Source organism: Serinus canaria, chromosome 4A, assembly GCF_022539315.1.
Source record: "Serinus canaria isolate serCan28SL12 chromosome 4A, serCan2020, whole genome shotgun sequence".
Lineage (NCBI taxonomy): Eukaryota > Metazoa > Chordata > Aves > Passeriformes > Fringillidae > Serinus > Serinus canaria.
This window is the reverse complement of record NC_066318.1, coordinates 13,558,653-13,582,981: the sequence shown is the minus strand read 5'-3', so window position 1 is coordinate 13,582,981 and position 24,329 is coordinate 13,558,653. Positions and strand designations below refer to the sequence as shown.

Here is a 24,329-nt window from a genome sequence, read left to right as displayed (position 1 = left end):
CTACAGTTTAACAGTATGTCTCAGAGAACCTTTACAAAAACATTTGAACAGCAGTTAGGAACCTAAGGCTTTTATTAATTATTAATTAATTAATTCTGTAATGTAATCATTCAGGGTATGGGCAGGGGGCAGGTATGCAGTCTCCTGAAAACACACAAGTAAAAACCATTGTCTGAAATAAATGCTAGTTACATAAAGCATGAGAAATAGACTTAGTGACAACTTCAATCTTACAACACAGTGCTTCTAGTTGAAGAACAACATTGTTTTATTTATGAATTTTCCAGTGTCTGATCCAAAAACTATGGGAACAATCCTTTGGAAGGATTCCCTCCATAAATATTTTTTTCTCAAAAACAAAATTGAAGTTTCCATTTATTGGTTTTGAGGGTTTTTTTAACTCAATTTGTAATTGAAATATTTTCATATTCTAATTTAAATTATTTTAAAATTGAAGGTTGAAACACTGTATTTATACCATGGTAATATAAATGATTGCAATTATCCAATGGCACCTCTCCATGGCTATCATTTCTTTCACCACAATTGCCAACAAATATTTTGTATGCAGCATGGAGCAGGATATTTAACACTTTGGGAAATTGTGCCCTCTCTTCCATGTATGTGTTGCAGGAAAAATACCAGATTGTAGTGACTAATATGAGCCAGCCAAAAGATTGGGGTTTTGCTCCTTCCTACATTCACCCTGTTCTGTCACTTCCCACATTTCAACAACATCTCTGATGATAAATGAGAAAACAAAATCTCTGCAATTTCAGAATAAAAAATAGAAGTAAATGTAAAACAATAGTGGCTTTTGTGGAAGATTAACTTGTGTGATTTATACTTCAATTGTAATAAAAGTAGACTAGAGAGGGTGGGGGTGACATTGGGAGTGCTTTCTCTTCAGACTTAGCTATCTGGAACCTACAGAGAGTCACTTTGGAAATACTGTGGGGAAAAAAAAAGAAAAATACAGCTGACTATAAAAGATTATTCATATAGTCTCTTTATAGTTATCCTCAGCATTTTCCTGAGCTCTGATTCTGAAAATAAGCCCATTGGTCATGAACAATGGCACTGTGCATCACTTGTTGGGTTTAATTTCTCTCCCTTTAATAAAAAAAATTCTTTTTACATGCAATTTTTATTTTTATTATTAATTCTTACAATATTTTATTTCAATTATTAAAATGTTCTCATCTCAACCCACAGGTTTTCTCACTTTTACCCTCCCAATTCTTTCCTTCATCCTGCTGGGAGGAGAATCAGTGGGCAGCTTTGTGCTGCTTATTTGGGGTTAAACCACATGGTCAAAATTTTCCTGTAGCTGAATCAGGGCAGCCAGGTTTGTTCCATGGTGGTTCAGTGGCTGAGTGCATAGAGGGTGATGCAAGATATTGTTCTCTTTCATTTCTGATCTCAGGTCCCAGTGTTATTCTGCTTTTTTGCAATGTAATAGCAGTTGTACCTGGGACATTTTCAATTAATCCTTGCACTAATGCAGCAAAAACTAAAGTATTTTCATTTCTTTGCAGCAGTATTTCCTGAATAGGAGGGCAGGGCTCCAGTCTCTTATCACAACTCCCTTTTCCTCTCCCTTCTTCCCACTCTCATAACCCTTGCAGCACCTGCACTTTTCATTCCTGGCAGCAGCTCTGCTCAGCTGGGGCAGAGGGAGGAGAACTAATTTAAATTTCTGAGGCCAGTGTTGGAGGACAGGGCTGTTCCCAGTAAGTCTAAGGCAGTGTGGATTTTGGGACTCATTTCTGACCACTAAAGAGCTGTAAAACACAGTCTGAGAAAGGCTGTCTAGGAACTCATCTTGATGATTTACTCTAGAAACTAAGGTGAGATATTCTTGGTTAAATCCACTATAAACAGTCCCAGACTCAGGCCCAATTCTGCAAAATCCTTGTTCAACAGATTCTTAAGCTAACATTTTCATAAACATCACTAAAACGCTGGCCTGAAATGTCAGCCTGAAATGTCACCTGGTCTTTCATTATCATCACCATTTTGTATCAGGTTGTGTTGACTTTCATATCCCAGTAACAACGTGGATGTTATCCTCATTTGTCTGCAAAGCAAGAGAAAAATGAGATTTAGCAGTAAGAGAGAAAAAACATTTGCCCTTTCAAACAACATGGCAAAGAGACAATTAGAAAATAAGCATTTTTTGAAGTAATGTTTATTTTTGATTGGAAAAGGCTGACCTTTATTACATTGGCATGTATTTTTCTCTATCTGCAAGAAAGCAGAGCAGTGACTGGTGAGAGAAAGATTTAATGTATCAGACAATTTACATTTAATTTGTACATAGTGTTTTTTTCAATTATTTTATCACTTCTGCTTTGTAACCTGCAGTTCAATTCACTTCATCTCTCGGTATTATATCTGATGAGACAGAATTTGAGTCACTGAGTAATTTCTGTGTAATCTACTGCTTTGGCATAACGCACATATTTTCAGGGAAGAAACTCTCTGGGCTTGGCTGCTCACAGTAAAATGTTTTGCTAAAATAGAAGGCAAAAAACATTTATCCAATACTGCCCAGTCACCAGTAGTCTACTCCCCAAATCTGTGGAGCATTTCTGGAGTAGCTTTCCCTGCTCAACTGAAGATCAAAAGGCAGATAAAGAGTGATAATACTCCTGTAGGAGAGACCAAAAAGTGCACCCAGCTGAATGAGCAGATCTCAAAACTTAAGGTAATGGCTTAGAAGGAAAGACATTCTCCCTCAAGCTATTCATATGCAAAAGTAGAAGTAAAGAAAGTTCCCTGGGGATTGTGTAATTTTCAGGGTATCAGAACTCCTGCAAGCCCAGGAGAAAACAATTGAATTTCAATGACAGAAGTAAATATAAAGACATTAAAATAGAGAACAGACATGACCAGCTCATCAAAGTATTTATTCTGAAAGAAGTCTACAGGCCCATATGGGCATTAAATCTCAAGAGTCTTATTAATGAATTGTTTTCCTTCAACACTTTTTACCTAGTTGATTCCATAGTTTTCAGTCCACTATTATGCTCAATGGGATTCATGTTCTAAGACTGTCAACTTAGAAAAGCAAAAGACAACATCTTCATGTGATCAAACACACCATGAGCAAGACAGCAGCTCAGCCACATTCAATATCCCCAAAATATTACAAAGGTGCAGTCTAAATTTTCTGGGTGTAAATGGGAGAGAATCATCCTTCCTCCACTGCTTTTTAGGCAGTGACAGAAGGGGCAGCCTTTATTTACTCTTGGAATAGCTGAACTTCAAATTTCTGATAAACATGATGGAGAAATTGGATTGACTTTAAATTAACAGTGGATATCATGGAGTATAAAGTTTTGCTTAATAAACTATAGCAGGGTTTTTTTCCTGGACTCAGCATCATTTGCCTTCAGTAATCTATTCAGACATCCACAGCACATGTTAAAGCACATACTGAAAACTGGCCATTTGACACTTGCATGGCTTTTTTGACTTCTACAGATGTACAGGAAATCTCAGCAGCCTGGGGTGAAATCCAGCCTTATTGATCAGTCCTATTTAAGCCCTTTTGTAACTTGACTGGATGACATTTCTTTTAGACTCCCTGGAGATGGATTAATTTTGCTCACAGTGATTAAAAATCAGGTAGGCTATGAAATTTCTGTGTGTACTTTGCCTGTGCAAGGCAAGCATTACACTGAAATTATCTTTGGGATTTTCAGTCCTGTTGGCAGACTTTAATAGGGATACTTGATCAATTGTACTCTACTACATATCAATGAAAGCAGCAACGTTCTCATCAATTTAATAGAGAATTAATTATGCCACCTACTATCTGACACATCCTGGGTACCACCAAAAATTAAATACTATCTGTGTGTGGGAGTTGATACTTAAATCACTGTCATTGGCATTAAGTGCTAGCTAATGTGAATTAGAAAACTGATGGCCCAGGGTAGCTGAGCACTTGAGGCTGGGCTGCTCAGTCTCTGAAGTGTTCAGCAGACTCCCATCAGACCCAGCTCCCCTGGGGGACAGCAGCACTGAGCTCATTAGCACGAGCTGCCCATTTCCAGGGGCTTCCTGCAGCAGGCAGCCAGTGCCAGCTCCAGCCAAACGTGCTGGCAGAGGCAATGCCCAGGGAGGTGCCAGGGCGAGCTATGCAGAGCTCCTTGAGCCACTCCTGATGGCACAGGGTGTTGGGGAGAAGGGCACAAATGGAGGAGCAGGAGTCCAGGTGCTTTCTGCTACTTCCATAGTTGTGGTAGAGTCCAGGGGCACTTGTTATTTATATTTGTTGGCAGGAAATTTTTATGTTGGAAAAGAAATATTGTACTTGGAGATCTTAGAATGCCAAGAAGGAAGCAAACTGAGCAACCAGGAGAGCAGAATTAGTGTCTGGGCACTATTATTTCATCCTCTAGAAAGTGCATGCTTGGCTGACATCTACAGGATTTAAAGAGTGTAGGTTTCAGTCTTGGGAAAAAAGTTACAATGGATGGATTTGTGCCCTGGCACAAGCACTTATGTTCTCCCTTTGATCTGTTGTCCTCCACCAAGAGTATGGTGGACATGAACCCTAATGACACACAGGAAATAAGATTAAAGCTACTAAATTGGTTTGGGCACAATGTACTGTTTGCACCTCTAGGTGACAGTAGCCTTGATGCTAAACTAAGTTAGCACAAACCATGAAAGGTGCTTGAGCCTTGTAGGCATGAGGGCCTCATTTTCCTTTTATTTGCAAAATAATGACTAACCTTTGGCTCTCAAAGCATATATGTGTCACAAACAGATGAATTCAGGTCCCTTTCCAACCTCATAGTCTATGATTCTATGAATTGTGGCTCTCAAGCTCTGCCTGTGAATTTTCCAGTTTGTTCCTCCTGTTGGTGTGTCATATACACACAGTGAGGTTTAGCTATATCAGGCATGTGGGATAAAGACTATTTGACATCTTTGCATTCCTAACTACTTCAATCCTGTTTTTTTTTGTTTTTTTTTTTTTTGTGATACAGTCTCCCATGTAGTAGCCATGAAAGTCCAAAGAAATTATGAAATATGTCATCCTCCCTAAGGATTACATTCAGTCACAGCTCTGGCTGATAACATGTTTTGCATCTGTTTGTGATGGTTTCCAATGGCCTGGAATTTCTAGGTGGTAGGGCCAGTTTACACACAGATCCCACTTGAATACACTTGAAATGAGAGAAGAGCATTTTTAGTCAGGCTGAAGCTTTCAGACCAGAATCTCAGACTACTTGTAAATGATTTATCCAATGAAAATGTAATTTAGCTTTGATTGCTGATCTCTCTGTAGGAAATGGAGGCTAATCTCCGGAATCAGAGCAGTAAACAGAGGTGAGCTGGACCCTGGAGCTGATTGTTATGTTTCTTGCTTTAAATAACTTTTGTTCCAGTAAAACAGATTTGATAGAAAAGGATTGGACAGCCCCCCCACAGGTTGCTTAGAGTGTCTTACAGTCATAGAAGGTTTTGCATTAAAATGCTCTTTTCTTCAAGAGCCAACCTGCCAGTGGGTCTCAGTGTGACAGATGATGTGGGCACGGGCAAGGAGGGTTCAGTACTGAGCTTTTGACTGTATTACCATGTTTAGTTCACAGGATGAATACATTTTTATCAGGGACAGGGGCTGTGGATTATGCCTAGTGCAAGTGTTCATCATGGAGATGTGTCTTGTGCTGCATTCCAAGTGGGCATAGATATTTCCCTCATGATTTCAGTCTCTGAAAACCACTCCTTATTTTTCATCTAATATAACCTGATTGGGGTTTTTTCTTTCTATTTTTTACTGAAAACTCTGAGCTGAAAAATCTCAGTTTTTCTATCTTAGAAAGCTATATAAAATATTTGCATTTTACATGTATTTTTACTAGCTTCTCCTCTACCTTCCTTGTTAAAAGATTATTTTTTGAAAATAACTGATTTGGAGATTCAGGAAGCAGGGAATAAAGTTTTGCTTTAATTTATGGTTGCCTGCTCCCTGATTACCCCAAGGAATAACCTTGTGAAAGAGCTTTGGTTTTTTATCTGATCCAGTTACCTTTGTGCAGCTTCCAGTTTAATGATGAGAACAACATTTTGCTCATTTGGAAAAGATGCAAAACCTTGTTGTGGGTGTATTTCAGACTGGGTGAATTTCAGACAGAAAAAGAGGTTTCTGTTTACTTTTCTACCTTTTACCATGATCTCATCTCAAGAAAGCACCTCTACAAAACAGGGTATAAGGCTGTGCTCAACATTAACCTTGTTCTTGAAATCATGCTAGCACCAAAGCCTTCCAAGGGAAGAGCATAATTGTTTGAATTTTAGAAGTCACAGAGAGTGGAAGTTTCTGCACTTTCATCATTTTTTAATTTTTTTTTTAATTAAACTACCATTATTCCTATGAGTTCAAATATTTGGCTTCCATCCTTTAACCAAAACATGCCCATTATGCCTAAAAAGCCCTGAAAAGGCTCTTTAGCATCTGTGCACCCCAATATGATGCCAGGGGTTTTATATTGCCAATTATACCAGAGAAAGTAACCTCATCATTGATCCAGGACAAATATATATTTTTTTAAATTTATTAAAAAAATAAAAAAAGAAATAAAAATATTAGATACTGACTACACCTGGAAGGTCTTGTAGGAGGTGGCATAATTCCATTGATCATTACTGCAGCTGAGCTATAATGAAACTCTGAGGAAATTGAATTTGCCAATTTTAGTTATGTGCACTTAATTGTAATTGATTTAGTGCTAATGCTGGATATCTCAAGCAGGAATCTGACTGGACAAAGAATTTCCTATAATTCACCAAAGCTCTTTTTCTCCTCCAGTTTGATTTTGCATATAGTATCTTTTTAACCACAGATACTTTGATTTTTATTGCTGTACCACAAGTATTGTCCGAGTACCACAGAAAATGTTGTCTTATGCCTACAGATGTCTCTTCATCAGATCTGGCTGTCAAAACTGGCCAAGTAATTGGGACAATTAAGGTGCCCCTGAGATATAATTATCCTTTATAATTTCTCTATATGTTTAAGAAAAATGATGATTGGCTCACAAAAACAGGTTCCCCATGGTACAATGAGAGAGAGGATACGGGAAAAGAATAGATCAGCTTTAATCTCCCCCACTTAAATAGTCCCTAAAATAATTATAGCCCAAACTCTTCCTTCTGTGCCAGTAACTTATACCACAAAGCAACATTTTAAGTTATGTGTAGACAAATAAATGAGGATGATCTCTGTTGAGAGCATCCTTTGGTGTATTAGATCCTGGTAATGACTCTCAGTTGCTAGTGTGAGGAAGATAAATGTGACAGCTGTTTTCCCATGCCCCACTGACTCACTATTCATCTAGTTAAGTACATAGACATTCCTCTGAGATCCTCTCCTGCCTCTCAGCTCCTCTGAGGCTGAGCTGCCTTATTCCCACTGCCACAGAGCAAGAACTGGTTTAGACAAACAGAACATCTTACCCTCATTATCTGGGCAGTTAATGGGGAGAGGCTGGATGCTTCCCCCACATCTGGCTGCTGCACCAGGACCACTCATGAGGCCACAGGGCAGGACTGTGGCTGCCATCAAACCATCAGCATTTGCAACAGGGCACAAAAATTGCTCTTGGCCACAAATGTCCAGGGCTCCTCAGACATTTCATTGTCCAGCTAGAAATTTTATTCTTCCTCCCCTGCATACCCATCTGGTTATGAATTATAAAACTAAAATGTAAACGTTTTATTTGGGTTTTTTTTAATGTTTATTGTTTAGCTTGAATGACAAGCTGCTTGTAAAATGGTTTTTAAATACCAGTGTACTAACACAGCACTCCCTTCTCTCCAGATTTCAAAATACAAATAGAATACTAAGCAGTTAATATTTCCCTCAGACAACTGAAGTGTAGCATTTACTGAAGTTTCTAAAGAATGCATGCATTTAAAGGACAAATATGACAGGAATAGGTGTATTCATGAGGAAAGTGTTTATACCACATTTATTTCCCCTAGGCAAGAACATTGTTTTTCCCACCTCCACAACTCAATTGTATGTATCTACCAATCCACATTTATACAATTACATTACTGAGGAAAAAGGTGCAGTGGTTACTTTAAAGCCATGTCCGTTCAGCCCAAAAACAATTTTTACACTTTTTTTTTTTCTGTGGCTATCAAATAATGAAATTCCCTGACATGAAATAAAATCTCATTTAAAACACACAGCCCTGCTGAAAAAAATCAGGCTTTAAAGTCATAATAAGGTACAATCCTCTCACAGGGGCTAGATTAGAAAGAGTCAGCCAGAGAGAAACCTGAATTTGGTGAGATGGTTAATTTCAGTCTCCACCCAGATCTAGTTTGCCCTCTGTAGACCCCAAATAGTGTAAGTGTGCAGATTAAAGATTTCAGGAAGAATGTACTGTAGCTTTGCCCCTTGCATATTCACAGACCTTCAGCAAAGTGTGTGAACATCCAGTTTACACTGTCCCAGCTGAACAAGATGGCATTTTACATCTGCTCTGCCTGACTGCAGCACGTTTCATGAGGCAGCTGATGATGCAGCTCCCCAGCACATCTGTTATGTTCTAATGAGCAAGCAGAGCAAGAACAGCTCCTTCTTTCACCCTTTTCTCACCTGGAAAGTGTGCAGCCTTGGGTGTGCTGAGTGAGGCTGAAGGGCAATTGACTCTAGCAGCAGCAGACACAAAAGCTGTCTCTTGACAGCAGAAGACAGCAATGCATTTTAGAGACTGAAGAAGAGCTGTGTCCAGATTCAGCCAGCCTGAGTTATACCAAGTTTTGCTCCACTTGGTTACTTGGGTCTGGAGTCACAATATTAAAACCACAGGGCCAAAAGGGGCTGATCTGAGCCTTTCTCATCACTTCCAGTCATTTATCACTCAAAGGGCCAAGAGGCCACCTCTGTTTTCCATGGCAATTATGGCCCCAAACCTCCTTGTCACCACCTATCTACTCACTCCAGAAAGCCTCAGGGGTTTTTAAGGTGTGGTTCTGGAAGACAGATAATATTTTGTGCTGATCTTTTGTATTTTCACTTCCTCTGTGAGTTTTTTTTGGTGTCTCATTCACTTGCTTCCCCTGGCCTGAATGGATGCAAATATAGAAGGTGCAGAAATGCAGCTGTCTGCATTGGCAGGCCAGGAGCACAGAGAGAAAGAGGGTTACTTGTGTAGTCAGCCAGGCTCAGATGCAGCAAATTTGGCTTTTCCTTGTCCCCACACTAAATATGTGTCATACAATTCATATCTGCCTCAGCACTTGCTTACCTTGATTAGACATTGAAATGTTAAAGGAAGCTCTGGCTGTGTTCAGCTCCTCTGGAGAAGCCTTTCCCAAGGTAAATATGTTCAGCATATTTGCCTTGTTCTGAGCCTGTCCTAGCTCTCCTATCACTTTGTCAACATAAATACCCTTGGGCAAATTTGACCCATTGTGCTGGTAATGCAATGACATTTAAATGGTAAAAAATATATTAAGCTGCATCAGAGGACCGTGCTCATCTTCATATGAAATATTAACTTTTCATTTGCCTGTGGGAAAGGAAACACCTCAGAGCAATTTCTTGGGTCTTGTAGGAAAATAGCAGCTAAAAAGCTGGAATGATATGTCCCCTGAGAAATGCTCCAAATGGCTGAGAGAAATGTCCCCAATGGCCAGCTCCAGAGGATTTCTACAGCCACATGAAAAAAATATATTGGTGGTACATGCCCTGTTCACCTGAACTCTGTTTTGGTTTATTTTGTACCATGTTACTGGAGTTTTGTGAGAATTATCATTCAGAGGGGCTTCTAAAGCCTTTACTAGTTGGCTTTTGTCAGATGTGATGTCAGTTGGCACAAGGTGTGAGAATATGTTGACAGAGCAAGGTTTTTGATATGTTAGCAGTTCTATTTTCATGATATATATTTTATATTAGAATGGAAAGGATTTGTTCTATTCCTGTTTCCCCTTGGCAGAGGCTGAAGTTGAGCTGAAACAGAAATTACAGTTGATTCTCCTGGTTTAAAAAAAATTAATGGCAGCCTAAAGATTCATTGAGATGTGGGTAGAGAAAAGGGAAAGGCAGGGACTTGTGCTGCATCCAGCAGCAGTACTCATGGAAATCCACAGCATCCCTTCCTCTATAGCTCCTCAGTTCCTTTACTCTCCACTTTCAACTACAAAAAACATTGGAACCTGCTATAGAAAGTTTATTCCTTGCTTACATTTTCATATGAACTCCATTTCTTGGCTTTTATAAGTGGCTTGCAAAAGATACAAGTAATTTTGGTGAAAATTTAAATTGATGGTTTTCATTTCTTTTAAGTTGTATCACCTTTCCCTATATAATCCATCTTTTCAGAATGGAGGAGCAAGCACAATGTCCAACAGATGTGTGAAAATAACAATACCAATTCAACAGAAACTGTTAGAAACCACCACTATTGGGTCACAGCCTGGCTGAGCTGAGGATGACTCCAAAGAACCCTCAAGACCAGACTTCTCATGCTGTCCTGTTTGATAGTCCATGTAACAGGGCTGGGCCACTCCAGCCCATTCTCTGCAGTATGTAAAGGGTAGCAGCATTTCTATAACTGCATGAACTGACTTGAAAACTAATAATGGAAGGGTCTGTGAGACAGAAATGCCTTTCAGGAGTATGGGAGCTCTCCCAGCAGATTGCTGGGAAGAATGGGATGCCATCACAGTCACTGAAAAGGCCTACACAGCCTTAAATGTTCTGTGTAGAACCCTGATTTCCTTGGAAGGTTACTTTAGATAAACAAAGTCCCCTTCTTCTCTCACTTGTTCATTAAGTGAGCAAACCTTTGAAAAGCCTGAACATGATAAAAGTATTCCTTGAAATAATCTCAAACAGAATCTAGCCACAAGGTAAAATTCTAACAAGAGCAAAAATTGTTCATGCACGATTACTTTCTGACACACGAAATAGCCAGCTTACATTTTATGTTATCATTAAATAAATAGGAACTAACAAAAAGTCCTTTTTTCTTTCTCTGTCCTTATTAATGCAGAATATATTTTGACAATGCTTTCTTTGTTAATTTGGACCCAACTCAACCTTGCTTTTATTCTGTATAATGATTTCCAGTAAGGTAAAGAGGTTATATAGAGCTGCATTTTGGATTTCACAGCTTTTTAGTCCCACTTGGGCAGGCAGTGAAAGGGGAGTGGATGGGAGGTGGGTCTCAGAGCAGCTCTTCTCTGAGACCCACCTGGGGCTGGGCTCACCTCACTCCAGCTAAACTGGACATAACCTCTAGACATGTCTTTACCCATTATCATTAATAAGGATAGGCTGCCTTCTGATTTACTCTGGGCAACATTCTGCTAACACTAACCCTGGAATTACACCTTCCTCTGGCATAAGGTCAGCCAAGCTCTTGCAGAATGTTATCTGATATGACTGAGGATTTCTGACTTGTCTCCTATTCTGGAAGCCACTCCTGATGGCAGGCAGCTGGCTCTGCTGCTCACCAGAAAGTGCACAATCCTTGGGAAACAATGCAGCTAAAGAAAACCTGTAGGGCTGCTGCTTTTCCTTTGGTCCTGGCACTTCTGCTGCACTTTTCTGGTGTGTGAATAAGAGCAAATGAGGTGCATGGTAGAAAAAGAAAAGTGTTGAAGACGTTGTTGCATCTTACTCAGGCCATCAGCACAGCACAAAGTGTTTCAGTGAGCATCTGTTCCTCCCTCCTGTTAGCAGCAGCCAGTTCATCTCTCCTGCCTGCACCAGAGTCCCATGGCCCCACTGTTCCCCCTGTTCCCACAGGAGCTGCATCCTGCCCTTCCTGAACAGCCAGCCCCTGCCTTCCAGAGTCATTCCTTTTCCAGTTAATTACCACACCCCTGGAGGTTGGGAGGGAGAAAAGAAAAGAGATTCTACTGAAAATGAGATAAAAATTACAAAGTCCGAAAAACATCATCTGTATGATTCAGTGGTCAAAGGGAATGGAGATCACTGCTGATCTGTGAATGTTAAATGACTGGGTACTAATTAAAAGATGTAAGTTTGTCTTTCTCCTCTGAGATTGACCACAGAGCAATAAATGCACAGAACAATGCAACACCTTCCACTCTTAAAATTGCAAAATAAGTCTGAAATCTGGGTTTGATTTGACTGACCCTTTTGATCTGAGATTAGAATTTAGCACTTCACTAAAGTCTCTGAAAATGCCAGATGAGGTCTCAAATGGAAGGAGAGCACTTTAGGGCTGACACAGTTATCAATCCTGCCCATCTCTACATTGAGAGTTTGCAAAGTGCATCTTCACCCTCAAATTAGAACAGAGAAAGATTCAGATGATGATGATTTCAGCCACTTGATATTAATTTTGTGTTGTTATCACATATTTGGCTGAACAAACAGGTATTTATGGCAGACAAAATGCCTTTCCCTTGGCTGCTGCTCAGGTGTGGTGTCACTGAGCCCATCATGGGTTCAGAGAGGAGGCAGGTCAAAGAAGAAAAGAGCTGGATAATTCCTTTTATGCACCCATGACAGGGAGTGAGCTATTTAATGAGCAGGTGTGAATTACACCTTATGCAAGCAAGGAGAAGGAGGAAACACTGACTGAGTCACAATTTAACTGCACGGGCAGGGAAGTGCTGGACTGCATCCCACCCACCTCTCTTCCAGCTGCAGGGGAACCCTGATCCTGAAAGTGAGAGTAGCTCCCAGGCTCTGCTACAAATCCAAGTTGCAAAACCCAGCAACAGATTCCATTCCCAGCGTGACACTAATGGAATAGCTCCGTGGTGAGTGGTTGTTTGGGAGCTGGAGTATGAAAGACCAGAGATGTAAATGGTACTTAAGTGCTGCAAGCTCCAAGAAAAATGCCAAATGCCCTGGAGTTCCTGTTATGATGATTAGCTATGAGTGGAACACACAGGTTTGGATGCTTTTTGCTTGCTAAAAACAAGCCCTGGGGGGCTAGGGAGGGGGGAAAGGAGTGTGTCCAATATTTCCTTCTTTTTGTTTTAATGCAAAGCTGGAAATGCCACAATATGAGATGTCATCTGGGCAAGCAAGCAGTCTGGGTCAGACCCCATGGCTGGCTTGGTGGGACAGAACATTGAAGGCACCTTGGCACTGGTCACTGGGACATGAAGAACAGGTAAGTTCTGTCCAGGAGGCTGCAAGGCCAGGCTTGGGGGTGTCTTACCCTTGGTCAAGGAACTCTGTTTAAGGCAACTGTCTCCAGTCAAGACAAAGCCCCTAGTGGCTCCCTAACCTCTTTGAAATGGAAGTCACAGTTGTGCCAAGCCTTTAGTCTGACTCCTGGCTTGTTATCAGTCTCCTGGCTGTGATTATATTTTGTACTCCTGCTTTACAGCCAGAGGATTCCCTGTGCAGGATGCAGTGTTCTAATGCACCTTTTTCAAAAGGCCACTGGCAGCCTAAGAATGCAGACTGTGAAGTAATGTACTGGTACATTTTTTCACCAGGTTTCAAGGTGATCTAAGGTATTCCAGGCTATAAAATGAGTGTCTGTGCCTCAATTTTGGTAAGTAAGTTGTCAATGAGATAAAGGCAATATTCTTTTTATAGTGAATTACTAAAAATGTGATTTTTCACGTCTTAGAAGATCAGCATAGCAGGTCAAATAATAGATGATCTAGTAAACCTAATTTATCCTCTCTCTCTTTTTCTCTCTTCCTCTCCTTTCATCACTAGGAGTTAAAATTTCACAAGATGATTATATATACAATTGCATTCTGCCATGATTTGCTATATTTTACTTCACCTTTGGGTAAAGATAGATTTTTTGCCCCCCAAGGAGGAACTCAGTCACTTCACAGCCATAACTTCTATTATCTTCTTGCCTGGAGAGCTTAGATCTATTCAACTGTGAAATAGCTTGTCCCTGTATTATGCAACCCTGGTAATTCTCTGTTTGGCATTACTCATAGATGCCCAGGGTGGAAGCATCAGCTCCAGGAAAAGAGGGTGGGAAGTTGAATGAAGCACCAGAACTTTACAATCAGAGGCAGGAGGGAAAAACCAAAGATATTTATGTATCTTAGAAAAGTATGGGATAAAAAACCTGAAAAATTATCTTTGAAATTGGGTTAAGTGTCTACCAATAGAGTGTGGGATATTTCTGGAGAGCAAATCCCAGCTCTTTGTGGAATTTTCCATTATGCAACTGAGAATTTCATGACAGAGAACTTTTATTCACTGTCTAGACTCAAAAAGAAGCCTAGTTTGTATTTACACTTATGCACACACTCACACATTATGGAGATGTCAGAAGAGATGCCTCAGTTAAAGATGGTTGGTTAAAATATACAGATAAATCAGTCCTAAAATCAATTTTCTTCACACTCCAATGAATTCAGACTGAATTTGGTATCCAACTGACAAAGTAACTTTTTAGAAGTAAATTTAATTATGGCTTTTGTTTTTGGCAAATAACTTAGTGGCTTCCATAGGAAATTCCCTCCTCCTGCTCTTGGTTATGTCTACAGGTTGGATTAAATCTTTCAAAATGTTTGGGTATAATTTTCATTTAAGGTCCTTTCCACAGCCAAAGACAACTGTAGGTGATCACAGAGAAATCCAGTATTCTGTGTTTTGGGATGTTTTGGGGGTACTGCAGTGTTTTGGGGCAGGCTGTGCAGCAATGTGTCTGTGTGGGTGGCAGAGTGAGGCAGCTGCTGTTTTGTCCTGCCTGAGCAGCACCTGGGTTTCACCTTGACAGCACACTAAAGAAGAAGGTTTTGGAGTCAATGTGGCAGCTGCATAAAGTTTGGAGCTGTAAACAGAAAAATCAACCCCTCTGGATTATCTGCTCAAAAGGATGGAATTTTGTACATTTTTAATAAATAAGCAGAAATGCAACAGTTCTGCTGCTTTTTTTTCCCCTGCTGAATCAGAATATCCCAAAACCATTAAATATTTATTCTGCTACTTGGGTCAAAAGAGATCCTACAGTCCATATCCTCCCAGGCATTCTCCAGCTAAAATATTATCTTCTCCTCCTGCTCTGCTGTTGGTATAATACCCCCAGTCTAATACTACCTTGAACATAGTCAAATTTTGACATTTGGAATGTGAACAGATTTACATTTTGGTTTTCAGAACAGTTTATAGTGAACTACACAAAGATTGACCAGTAAGTCTGCTCCAATCTCCATTTATTTTTATTTTACCTTATTCCAAAACAACTTTTTAGGTCAGGAACAGAAACAGAAAAGAAAATGTATGTTAGTTTTTGGAGTGACTAGAAGATGAAAAATGGGCATTTTTTGTGTTAATTGATGAAAATTTTAGAAGAAAATAAATAAATAGCAGAGACTTTAAGAGATGTATGAAACAAGGGCAGATGGGTATTTGTGTGGAGCCTGCAGCTAAGGTAAATTTCACTTTTTTAAGGGGAAATGTCTCTGTGATTCCTTACTCACTTCCTTCCCAGGTATCAACTGGGCATTCACAACTGCAAAAATTCTGGTGGACCTACCCAGAGCTCCAAGTCCTTCCTGATTTTTATCCAGTTCTTTTTGCAAGAACAATAATACATTCTTTAAAACTGGTTGAATGTCAGATGGTGTTGTCTCAGGTGGTTCTGTAGAAAATGTTATTATTTACAATATTTTTCCATTCCCAAAATAATTCAGGTAGAGATTGTTTTGACTGTCTTTTTGCTAAGACACAGAGAGCATTGTAGCAGATGAAATATAAATTTGACAGGTAAAAAACTTTTAAAAGCATATGGTTTGCCTATGCTGCATCACACAATGTCACTCTCAATTATAGACACCAAATCCAAACACTTTGAAAGATTTTGAAGGTGTTTGACAGTTTAGAAACATTCATCCACATAAAAGTAGCATAATATTTTAAAATTCCTGATGAAAATGATGTGGAATTACCTGGTGCTGATTATTTTTGTCAGTGAACTTTGGGAATGTGAGGGATGAAGCTGACTCCTTCCCCACAGCAGGGTAGTTTGGTAGAGGCTCCAAAGGAGGCAAGGGCCTGGGCTGAAACTGGATCAAATAATCTGCTCTAGGAAAGAAAACACCACAAATGCATGTCCTAAATATCAGCAGTGAAATCATAATTGATTGCATTAGTGAATATTTAAGTGGGAGTGGAAAGAAGCTGTCTCCTTGGAGAAGATTTCTACTTCACACAACAAATGAATATTTCTACATCAATCTTCCCCATCATCTGGAAGAAGTTTGTGCCACAGCACCTCAACACAAACATCTCCTCTTAATTGTGTTTTAGACCTGACATCCTGAGAGACAAAATACCTGGTGGGGTAGGAATGGTGGAAGAACTGGGGCATCTCCCCTCATTGCAAATTAGGTAGTGAGGTCCTTCAACATGGAAAATTGACTTTTTGCCATCTGCAAGTCATAATCTTACTCTTAATGCTTTGGTAGTCTAATTAATGTAAATGCACAAGTCTGAATAATTGCTTTGGGGTCATCATAATTAGAACTTCCATCTTTTAATTGGCAAAGAGATTAATTAAGATAGACCCTCCACTGTCCACTAAATCCCATCCCTTCAATTTTGTGAAGAATTTTTCCATCTCTACACTAGTGCAGGTCAAGAATACTAATCCTACCTCTCTCTTCCACTCTGCCGGCTACAGAAGGAAAATATTCCTCTGGCATGCATCCTAAATCACATGGAAACGCTGGCATCTGGCTCCCTGCATTTCCTGTCAATGGATGAGCTATGGAAGAAACAGCTGCCAGCACTAAACCCCACCTCTGGAAATCCAGAGGTACAGAAAGGGCAGGGCAGAGGGAGCCCAGCTCCGAGCTGGGAGGACCCAAACAGAGACCAGCCCACTCAGAGGAGCCCTGGACGTGGCCAAGCCTGGGCAGTGGCTTGGTAGCCTGAGGAGAAGGAGCCATGGTAGGACATTCCTGGGAAGGAAAAGGGTGGAGAAAGACCTCAAAACCTGGAGAGTGTGAGAGTATTTAGTGCACAACTTTCTTGTGTCCAGAATGCACAATTTCCCATTAATTTCACAATCTCAACACTGGAAAGGAGTTAAAGTACAACTGCACTGAGTTTTCAGGGGAAATTAAGTGAGAATTGGAAAAAAATTGGAAAGTGGCATTTCCAGCCAATCGCCTCTGGCAGGTGTAAAGATTTCTGAGCTATTTACAGCCACCCCCTGGTTCTGCTGTTCAGTTTGTTTCATCAGATGGGGTCCAATAGACCTCTGAGTTCAAAGCAAATCTCATCAGCTTCGAGTTTGCCCAGAACTTTTCCAGTCTGGGAAGAGGCAGACTTCTGCTAAAATTGAGTTTTCTTGATGGAAAAAAAAAAAAAAAAAAAAAAAAAATAACCACCACAAAAAAACCCAAAAACACTTACCTACCTACCTATGCCAAATCAATTCCTTCTACACTACCAGTCATGCAAAGACTGTTCAGGATAGTCTGGGGTCAGAGTGATTAACAGTTAAAGTGCTTGTGAAGTAAAAAGACCAGTTAGCAGATTTATTGCTAAATCAGGTACTTCTTACTCAAAGAGTTGAAGAAAAAGTCAACATTTCCTCTTCAGATTGGGATTGTGTCTTGTCCATTCAGTGTTAGGTGCTGGGGGGGCTGGGTTGTACTGTAACAAATGGTGTCTGTCCAAATCCCAGATACACAGGAGGGAGACAGGGAGCTGTGACCCCAGCAGAGCTCCACTGCCTTAGAGAAGCTGGGAAAGCAGCTGAGATCACCACAGGAACTTATTGCTGCTTTAAGTATGTTCCTCAGAGGAAAACATATAAATACCTGTCCCATAGACAGCTGCAACCTGTTGGGAGGGCAGCAGTGATGTAAACACGCTCATCTTCTCTCTCTTTTATCAAAAGGGACACATTTCTACCACAGCTGCATATAAAAAAACAGATAAATTAGAAAATGAGGTTGAGAGGATTTTTGCAGCAGATACAAACTTCAAATAGCTCAGAAACTGCAAGTGTAAAGAGGCTTTTGTTCCTAACAAAACTGTTTATGCCTTGCCATGAACTGATGCACTTCTTCAAACGTAAATTTACTATTAGAAAACATTCTACTCCACCCCCAGCATGGGGAGTGTGCTGCTTCAACCTGTGAAGCTGGGCACAGAGTAATTATAACCCTGTATAGCCTAGAAATACTGCACAAACCAGCTCCTGTGTATTAATAGAAATATGTTTGCCTCCAAAATTATTTCAGTGATCCAGCAAAGCCTCAAGCTGCCACGATTATTACTGTACCAAAGTCAGATCAGAATGTGAATATCCTCAGTTTTTCACTGAAAAAAACCCAAACCACATACTATTTTCTCACACTCTGAAAATCAAGAGATAAGGAAGTTCAATGTGAGGGATATGACCCAGCTGGCTTTTCCATTTTTTTCTTCATGATGAAATGTTGCTAAACGTCTGGGTGTCCACAAATGCAAACAACTGTGAGAAGAAACTGAATGTCTTTGAAGAAAATCCTGCCAGTTGAAGGATATTGTCAGTCTGCAAAACAGGCATGGTCAGAATGCTGGACCTCCTCAATTTCACAGTTTGGGGATTTATTTTCAACAGGTTTGTAACTGGTGGTCCAGCACACTTCTTGTAATAACTCTTACAACAGCTTTGAGTTGAAACAAGGGGGGCAAAACCATCACCAGTGATGAAAGGTGGTGGAATAACATGTCAGCAGATTTCCTGACAAAACAAAGCCTCACAGGGGTCACACTTGACCTCTGTTAACAGAGACAAAGAATAATCTGATTGGGTAGGCAATGTGCTTGTAAAGCTACAGGCAAATGAGACAGGGCACCCACAGCTTTAGCTCTCTGTAATGCAGACTTGAGAAAAAAAAAAAAAAAAACAAATACAAGAGAGCACTTTGCAGTCTGGCAGGCCAGCATAAAGAGGCAGAATCTGAGAGCAAAGACAATACTTCTTGTTTGATTCCTTCAGCATTCAGGGAAATAGGTCTGTGTTCTCTGAAAATAACAGCAGGTCTGCTTCAAAGAGCTGCTGGTGTTGCACAGATATTTCCTCTAAGCAGAAAACCCTGCAAAGCCCTGGAAGTGTGGCTGAACGCTCCGGTCAGAGGAGCAATTGTTACTTTCAAGTTGCCTTGAAAGTGCCATCTAAGTGACATTACTGAGACCAGGGCCTCTGAAGGATCCTGGCATCAGGGAGCTCCCACACATCCAGGGAAGAAATCAAAGCACTTGTCCAAGGAGGAGTTTAATAATATTTCCCTTTCTGAAGTGAAGAGCTCCCTCCTGACCTTCTAGCTGCTCACATTAATTCCAGTACTGCTATAACACGTGCATTTGCCCTCAGGGGAAAGAAGGTGCCTTCACTGGAACAGTTCCACACAGAGACTCTAAATGCAAAAGGACTGGGCTTGGGAGTGAAAGCCATGCATTAGAAACCTGCTCATCTACAACCCTTCCTCTCCTCTGGGCATAAATACCCCGTCTCTGACAGGGTCCTGGAAGCCATAAACCCTGTGGGGCTGTGTCAGGGTGTCAGAGCTGTGAGCTACAGCCCAGTGTGTGCCACACAGCAGCCTGATCCAGCCCAGGCTGAGGAATGGCACTGCTGTGCCCAGCTGTCCTGCAGTGATGGAGCACATCATAAAACCAAGACAGGTACTGAAGAAAAACAGCTCTTAGGAAACAGGTCAGGACTTCTTTTGGAGCTTCTTTAGTTCTTTACCAAATGGAAAATGTGTCAAAACTAGGAGAGATATAAGCAGCAATTTAAAATGTTACTGGTTTTCTCTTTAAGGAAAGACCATCTCTACTTTTATATGGATAGGCACTTTTATGTAGGCTCTGGTCTGGCTCTTACAGGCCCTGGATAAACAGTGACAGGTATGTGACAATTTAATATACAATCAACATCTTCACATAGATTACCTTCCTTGATATCACATAATTCACAGTTTTTATTGTAGACCAATCATCTCCTGCCTAACCTTCATCAGAAATAATCCTGAATATTATGCTACCATCTTGCCTACAACAGAGCAGAGCAAGGCTGAAACTACTTTGGGACCCAGAGTCCAAGACATGCCTTTAGGATCAGGCAGGACTCACTAGAACTGGCACTGCTGTGCTGCTAGGGGTGACTCCTGAGATATTGTCAGGGAATGTGGGAAAGCAGAGTGAAAGAGATCTCAGTCTGTGCCAGTCAGGACAGGAGAGGAGGTTGGGATGGCTGCTTCCCTGTCCCCAGGGGCTCCAGCATCGAGGCCCCACTTACACAGACCATGCAGGAGCTACTCAGCCCCTGCCAGCAGGCACAGCTGAGCTCTGGGCATCCTGCTTAGACCCTCTGCTCAAGAATCTGCAGGGGAACAGCCCCAGAAATGCACCATTTCAGGAGCTCTCAATGTCCAACTCCATTTACCTCTCTTCTTTTAAAAAGTTTGTGCTAAGTGTATGATGGTGTTTGGAAGCACAAGTTCAGATTCTCCTTCTGCCAGGACTTCTTTTCTTTATTTTGGTCAGAACTGAGAGCTAATTACTCCCTGCTTCAAGAGCAATAGAGTGTTTATTGGAATGTTCCCTACAAACCTATCAGAAGTGTTATAGCTCAGTAATAAATGAGCTCCCAATTAATTAAATTTAGCTCTCCACATAGACAGATCATGTTTCTTTTTTTCCTCCTTCTGAATCAACAGGAGTTCCTACAAAGCAGGAAGGAGGCATTCACTGGAGTTTAATATAAAATACCATGATTGCAGAATGTTTTACTCATGGTGAAATTCATCCTTAATGAATTAATGTTTAAAACTAAATTGATCTATTATTAGTTTCACTGTTAAATTGTAATTTATTTTGGTACAGGCTTTGCCCTCACTTTTTTTTTTAAATTTAGGTATTCTAAAATTGGCAGTGTAAAATTGGAGCTTCCATCATCCTATAATTTATGCTGGAGAACATAATTCAGGGCAAAAACTAACAACAGCAGCCCCTGTAGATTGTGTGGTCAAACTGATCCAGATTTTTGTTCATGGCCCTCTCATCTGATTTAGCATTGTACATGATCCTGTCATTCTCACATGCAGCCTCTGCTGCCTGTCCAGCTGGGAAATTTCAGATTTGTTCAGAGTGGCAGAGTTGGAAGGACAAATCTCCTGCTCCAATTCAATGAGAACACAACAGCAGCAAAACTAAGAACTGGATGTAAAGTTTAACCCAGGGTTTTAAGCATGTGTTCTGTCTACAGTTTGGTAAAGGTAATGGTTGTTCATTACTTGAAGTTTTACCAATGTTGGAGTAATGTGGGAAAAATCCCTGGATTGTTTTTTGAGATGCAAACTGAGTCATTTGTGGGCATGCTCATATCCTCACTGTACTTCTTTCCATGATCATGCCAGGTAAAAATAGGAATGCATAAATATTTATGCAGAATTATGCTTAAGGAGGCACAGCCAGAGCATTACACAAGTTCAGGGCATACCCATCCCATAAAAGGCTGCTGCTTGTGAGACAAAAGAGGAGATTTGGACTCTGCAATTCTTCAGGTCTCATTATCCAGGTGTTTCTTCAGTCCAAAACCCACAGTTAGCAGGAGTGGCTGTACTGCTGTCACAGAATTTATTAGGCATCTAGAGGTATTAGACATACACATAGGATATAGGGCACTTTATTAAAAGCTGTCAGTGGGCAACTAAGTTTTGTGGATTTTTTAACTTTTTTTTTTTTTAAATCAAGGTGAATTTGAATTGTGTGGTACTTTTAGAAGTTATGGCTTAGTTGTGATGCAGTCATACCAGCCAGGCCATAATGCAGAATGACATTTGGGTTACAGAAGAGCTGGTGCTGCACCAATTGTCCATATAGTTTTTTATTGAATAAGCTCCATTCCAGTGTCTATATATATTGACACGAACTATTTCAACCTTAAATGTTCTGTCCAGAAGATTACAAATGCTGATGATATTTAATATGACATTTTAAAGAAAAAAGGCAGCCATGCTGGGCAGATGTGGTGGGTTAGGAGAAGGACACCAGAGTGACACAATTAGTTAAAGGTTAAAAAATAAGACCTACTTTGTGACACATGCATGCAGAAAAGCAGGGATGCTTGTTACCTTCTGAGTTCCTGAGTTCATAGATTCTACAAATTATAAGACTTTTAAGGCTTAACCTAAAGCATTAGATGGTTTTGCTGAGTTGAATTTTGTTTGCATTACAGCATGCTTTTAAGAAAAAATAAAGACAAAGCTTTAAAAATATCCAAAGTCCTTAAGAAATCCAGAAAAGGCTTCCAGTAATATGAAATGTGAAAGATATTACCTCTTTTGCTGTCTCTCTCTCCCTCCCCCTCCCCAGCTCAGATATGAGATGCAAGAGTCTGCAGCTCCCTGCCAGGTATCAAAGGGAGCTCCCCCATCTGAGAGCAGGGAGTGCTGAGCATGATTCAGCTGGGAGGAAACATCCTCTGTGCCATCACCAAATGATGAAAGCTGTGGCTCTGGATTTTACTAGCCTTTGAATCTCCTGCTTTCAAGCCTTTTGAGGGAAAGGCTTTGTGTATTTGTGAACCCACAGGCATGTCCTTTTGAGCTGTAAAGGTTGTAGATGATTTTCATGCTGCACAAGTTTTGTGTGACTTCAATTCACTACCATGAATGTCTGGGAAGTGAATGCTTGGGACTAGAAATAAAACTGATGCCAAGAGCCCAACTAGATAATAACTGTGTAGGGCTTCAAACCTCCAGAGTGTGCTTAGAAGCATCTTACAATGGACCACAATTTTTTTAATCACTTTCACTCTGTCCCTTGTGCAGCCCTACAATTAAAAAGTAGGTTATTATCCCTCTCAAAAACATATCAGGGGTAGCAGGAAGGGATACTCCTATTTAGCAGAGTGAAGGGATAGAGTAGGATAAAAGAGAAGCCCATCTCAATGCTGCTCTTCAGGTCTCAGTGAATGGGAATGGAGATTTTGGGGATTTGGCAGTGTTTTGTTCTGAAGGTCAGTATGCAAGCTACTGGGTGATCTTTCTGTTGAATTCACTTGGATATTTTGCAGTTCTGATGTTGTACTGAGGCTAGAAGAATCTGAAATATGTAAAAACAAATGGCATATAATCTAAAGCCTTGCAGCAAGCAGCTGTTCCCAAGGTCCACCCAGTTTTGTTAGCTCTAGACTGCCTTCCTTGCTCCTAAACCATTTCAGTGCCGACCAACAGAAAGGCCTGACTTGCACTGCAGTAAGACTGCATCAATCAAAGCTGTGCTTCATTAAACTAAACCTGGGGATGACTAGAAATAACTACAGCATTTCACTTTGTGGTGTGGAATTCATTGCAGGTATTTGAAAAATGTATTCTTGATAACAAATATGAAAGAGAGATTACTAAGAAAGCAGATGCAAATGCTACTTCATTGCTTTCTTCAGCCTTGGTAGTGAAAAGTCAACAACTAACACAAGTGCAATTAAAACATGGGAGTCATCAAGAGAGTAAAGCTTCCAAAACTGGCACCAAAGCACTCCCTGCTCAGTGCCCAATGTCAATGGTTCAGCCTGTGAACATAAAACACAGAGTAAATGGGGTTGTAAACAACTGGCACACAAAGAACACAACAGGCAAAGGCCAGGGTGTCCCTGACCCAGATGGAGATGTATGTGCACAGCAGTGTGGCCCACAGCATTCCAGCACAGTTCTATATGTTTCATTGATCAGAATAAATAGACAAAAATTCCTAAGGCTTGTGATCCTGAGTTTTGAAATGTTTCAGACTAGAAACACACTTATGTGAAGGGGAGCTCTGCTGCAACACTTCCATTTTTGTGGTACATCACCCAGTGTTACTTGGATGTCATAAAATAATTTCGTTTTCTCAAAATATTTTTCAGAGATTCAGCTTGAAACTGCAAGCTGATGTTCAGATATATTTTTTCCTCTAGAATGTGGCAGTTATGAAGAAGCAGAGTTTATTCTGTGTTCTGTTGATCACCATAGTAACCTGTGCTCTCTGTATTTAATAGGGAACAAAAAGTTATTTATTTGACAGGGATGGAGTTCTGGGAAGCAATGGTTTATGAACACTGGCAAAATATTTTAATGGGACTGTTTGCTTCTCAAGTTGTTTATGTGTACCAGTAATTTGCTCTTTATCTGTCATGAAGACCTCAGAAGATGAAACTGATTGTAGTTAAAAGGTGTTCATGAGAGTTACAGCTATTTTCTACTCTTAGCAGTTGGTAAATAAAGCTGGACAGTGCCCTGTTCACTCCTGATTGTTTACTTACATGAAAAGGACAATAAAGGTATCTTGCTTGCTTTTGGGCTTCTTTTGTATTCTCAGGAACCAAAGGGGTTTCTAAACT

General features: G+C 40.4%; 1 long non-coding RNA gene across 1 annotated transcript; it reads right to left on the bottom strand.

Annotated features, from left to right (window-relative positions):
• Positions 1-294: 294 nt before the first annotated feature.
• LOC127059616 (uncharacterized) lies at positions 295-24,329 on the bottom strand. Its single transcript, XR_007777612.1, has 3 exons — positions 24,252-24,329; positions 15,895-16,030; positions 295-2,080 (listed from the first exon to the last, which is right to left on the bottom strand). It is a non-coding gene; the product is annotated as an uncharacterized LOC127059616 (long non-coding RNA).